The following is a 4,846-nucleotide window of genomic DNA, read 5'->3' on the forward strand; positions in this document are numbered from 1 at the left end:
CACATGAGACTTCGAAGGAGGGAGGTGCGTATCAGTGTTTGAAGTCGAAGGGTGACGAGACATTGCGTCTGCATTAGTGTGTGATCTGCCTCGTCGATGAATGATAGAAAAGGAGTAAGAGTGGAGTTCTACCATCCATCGAGCTCTTCTACCTGTCGTATCATCTTGGATGGGTAGTTTCTCATAACTCAGCAAGGGTTGGTGGTCAGTAACCACAGTGAAATGCTGTCCTCTAAGGAAGTGGCGAAAATGTCGGATGGAGGAAACGATCGCCCATAACTCGCGATCAAATGTCGACCATCTTCGCTGCGTCTTAGAGAGGGTGGCACTAAAGTATGCAATCACTTGTTCTCTATTGTTATGTACTTGAGATAAGACTGCTCCGACAGCATCATTCGAAGCGTCTGTCGCTAATCTGAACTCCTTGTCAAAGTCTGGGTAAGCAAGAAGAGGAGGACTGATGAGTGCCATCTTGAGATGTTGAAAGGCTTCCTCACATGCTTCTGACCAGATGAAGGGTGTGTTCTTCTGTGTAAGATGATGGAGGGGAGAGGCGATCTGTGAGAACTTGGGAATGAACCGTCTGTAATACGATGCCAATCCTAAGAAAGATCTCACTTGTGTGACTGTTTTAGGAGAAGGCCATTCTTGGACCTTCGCTGTGTTGGAAGGATCGGGTTGGATCCCTTCCGTATTGATGCAGTGTCCAAGGTAGGTGACTTCTTTTCTGAAGAACTGACATTTACTTGGCTTGAGTTTCAATCCAGCGAGCCGGAAACGTTCGAGAACTTCAGCTACGTTGTTGAGATGGTCATCGAAGTCTTTACCTATCACGATACAATCATCGAGATAAACCAGACACTTTGTCCAATGTAGGCCATGCAGAGCTACTTCCATCAACCTCTGGAAAGTCATAGGGGCATTGACAAGTCCGAAGGGCATCACATTAAAGTGATAAAGGCTGGTTCCTGTCGTAAAAGCTGTTTTCTCTTTGTCGTCAGGGTGAAGGGGAACTTGCCAATAACCACTTGAGAGATCCATTACACTGAAGAAGGATGAGGAATTCAAAGCGTCTAACGTGTCGTCTTGCCTTGGGATAGGATGAGAGTCTCGTATCGTTATCGCATTGAGTTTGCGATAGTCGATGCAGAAACGGAAAGAGTTATCTTTCTTTCGTACGAGTACAATGGGACTGGACCAAGGGCTATGGCTCTCTTCGATGATGTTACGCTCAAGTAAGTCATCAACTTGACGTTGGATCTCAACTTTGGCAGCAGGCGATGTTCTGTATGCCCGTTGCTTTATAGGGGCTTCAGAACTTGTGAGTATGCGGTGATTAGCTAAGTGAGTGTGACCAATATCACTAGCAGAGTTGCTGAACACTTCAGAGTAATCTGAAAGGACTTGTTCAGCTCGGCGATATTGTTCGTCTGAGAGACCCGAAGAAGGGAGAAGATCAGTGATCTTATAAGAAATGCTCTGCGTTGAAGCCACTACCGGTTCAATTATCTTGTACTCTTCATCATCCTGACCAGTCGCCGAATAAAACTGACCAAGATGTGAATCTGCCGGAAGTTGAATATCATCATCTGTTGGATTAATAAGACAGACTGTGATAAGACCATTCTGAGCTGTGCATAAGGACCTTGCAGCAGCAGAAGAAAGGTGCTCTCTCATCTGAGGCTCGAATAGTCCGTCATAACCATCGGGAGTGACGCCATGTTGAGACTGTAGTCTGGCTTGAACATTCATCTCAGACATTGATGGGATGAATACTGAGTCAACGAGTAAGGCATTACTTCGAAGAGGGGTGGTTTGTCTCTTGCCCGCCAGAGGAATTGACATTCCCGGCATCTCAAATGTAGATGTCTGTGCCGAGATCGAAGCTTGATGTTGAGAAAAAAAATCCCAACCCAAGATGAGAGGGTGACTGATATCTCTCGCACAGTGGAATTGTTGTTGGATGCTTCTATCTCCAAGATGAAGGGTGAGCGTAACTATTCCGATAACATCAAGGTTCTATCTGGTTACTGAAGTAGCATGACAAAATATTGGCTGCATTTGCCCCTTGTAATTATTAGGTATGCTGGACCAAAGTTCATTACTAATAAGGGAAATATAAGAGCCACAATCCAGATAAGCCATTATGTACTTGCATTCAACAATGATAGGGATGTAGGGAGAAACTGAGCTGGGCAGACTTGATTTAGCAATAGGTGGGGCCGTTGGTGAGGTAGTTGATGGCTGGCCCACAACATCAACTAACGGTCGTTTCCCTGCCTATCAGAGAAATGTACTCTCCGTGGAGAATGAGGACGAAAGGATGTATCCACATTACCATGACGTTCAGGTCGGCGATAGTCATCATAGTATCTATCACGACGGAGGGGGCTTCTTCCTCTGTCTCGTCTGTCACTAGGACTCGGTGAACGTCGCCAATTATCATTGTAGTTCCGACGAGGACTCGGCGATCGTTGGCGAAATTTATCAGCATAATTACGATGGAGGGGGCTTGCTGCTCTTTCTCGACTATGATACTCATAATCTGGGGAGTCATAGCCATGATGAACGGGGCTTGTCTCTCTTTCCCGTCGGAAATCAGGATACCGCCTTGGACTAGGACTGAATGCTCGATGTCGGTCCTCTTTGAAATGAGAACGAGGCGATTTGTCTCTACTTCGGGTACGAGGAGATGTAGGGTGAAGTGTCAGTGAAGAAACTTTCTTCTCAAGATCTTCCAGACGATCTAAAACTTTCTGAAGAGAAGGGTGATCAGAAGTTTCCTCGGATGGAGAGACAGCTGCACTGGGGGTATCGGTCTGTCTGCCGAAAATATGAGCTCTCTCAATTCTATTAGCCAATTCGACAGCCTCTTGGAAAGTCTTTGCTCCCATTTCGTGGATTTTCACTTGTAAAACATTGCTCAGGCCAGCGACAAATCTTCGGAACTTCTCCCCTTCCTTGGCATTATCACCATAAGAAGGAAAAGCTTCCTCGACCAATGATGCAATGGCAGCTGCATACACAGGGATCTGCTCTCCCGGCTGCCTCACTCGAGCTGTAATACATGACTGGAATGTAGTAATAAAATCTGACCGACCAAAAATTGCGGATAGTCTCTCTTTGGCCTGTTTAAAGTCGGCCTGTTCACTTGGAGGAAGACTTTCCCATACAGAGAAAGCAGGTCCTGTCAATTTGGAGGGAAGGACAAATTGAAGCTTGTCGGCCACTGATGAGTCAGCCGCTGCAACTACTTCCAATCTCCTAACCCATTGTCTAAAGTCCTTTCCATCTTCGCCAGAGAAAAACTCTGGCAATTCAATTCGAAACATGAGTATGTCGACGAAGGATGAAATAGGCGAATAGGTTTGAGGTATTCGTATAATTATGAAGGAAGGAGATTTACTTTTCTTCTCTAGTAAATACTTGTCTCAAGTAGAGAAAAATGAATTAAATATAGATCTTCAGTGCTTGGATACAAAGCTAATGTCAAGATCTGAGCACCAATATGAAGGAGGAAGATATACCACCAGATTGTTTGGATGCAAAGAGATCTATATCAGTTAAACTACATCTGAAGGAGGGAGATATACAACAAGAGTTAGAACTCTTATATCTAAACTCCAATAGCTGGTATATGTCGGGACATATGAGAGGAAGACACCAGATGAAGTAGGGCGACCAACTCAGCCAACATCAAAACAAGGATGTAGCAAAAATATTACAAAATCTAGTCAGGAGTTACGATGTAAATGACTAGAAAAATGAGTGCTGCTGGGAAGCTGGACTATATACTGTCATCAAATGAAGTAGGGTGTAAAATACAAACAAAATGTAGGTAGACTCACCAATAATAATGTATCAAAATACATGAAGAAGGGTGGAGCTCAAAAGTACAACGAAGGAGGGAGAAAATGTTGATGCTGACAAAACAGGAATGGCATAGACTGGAAGTAAAAATATATGAAGTGAGGGCGTGGCTGGATCAGGTCCGGATAAAACAACGGAACACCGCTGGCACCAGTTGTAACATGACCGTTTGTACACTTCCAAACTCAGTCTCCTATGCTCTCCTGTACTCAATCAAACTAAGCTCTCCTTTAATTAAACTAAAATTATTAAACTGAAGATAGGGTGAACACAAAATAAATTAGAAGTTGACAAGATGAAGTCCAGATCAGCACTGACTTTACTTTCGAATCTTCTCTTCTGCCAATGTACCCACATTGGATAATCATACAAATCAACCAATCAAATATAAGGAAAATGGTATGAACCATAAAATGAACTAACCCTATTTAAAAATAAGAACCAATCAGAGAATAGAGAAGGGTGATCATGAGTTAAACTGAATCCTAATGAGAATTAAACAATAAGACCATGTGGAGTGGAAAGCTAATGGAAAACCAGGAAGCATGACTGAGGGGAAACTGAATGAATGAATGAAATGCAATGAACCTGTGTTGCTATGTGAGATGTATTGTGGAGATGGAATGAAAGATGAGATAATGACAATGTATGTGGATTGTGAGGATGGAAAGAAGGATGCGATGAGTTGGAATGGAAGTAAACAAGTTGAATGTAAACAATAAAGTATGGAAAGCCAAATGTAAGAGTACAGATTAAATAGAACCAGTAAAATTTACTGTTACATTAGTATACATCTCTATGATCGTTAAAGAGCATGCACGAATATACATGAGATACATGAGATATACACCACCACCATACATGTATACGAATATACATGAGATATCATGATGAGATATCATGTCTTTCATGTATACATGTATACATGTACATACATGTATACATGTATACGAATATACATGAGATATACACCACC

Source organism: Lytechinus variegatus, chromosome 5, assembly GCF_018143015.1.
Source record: "Lytechinus variegatus isolate NC3 chromosome 5, Lvar_3.0, whole genome shotgun sequence".
Classification (NCBI taxonomy): Eukaryota; Metazoa; Echinodermata; class Echinoidea; order Temnopleuroida; family Toxopneustidae; genus Lytechinus; species Lytechinus variegatus.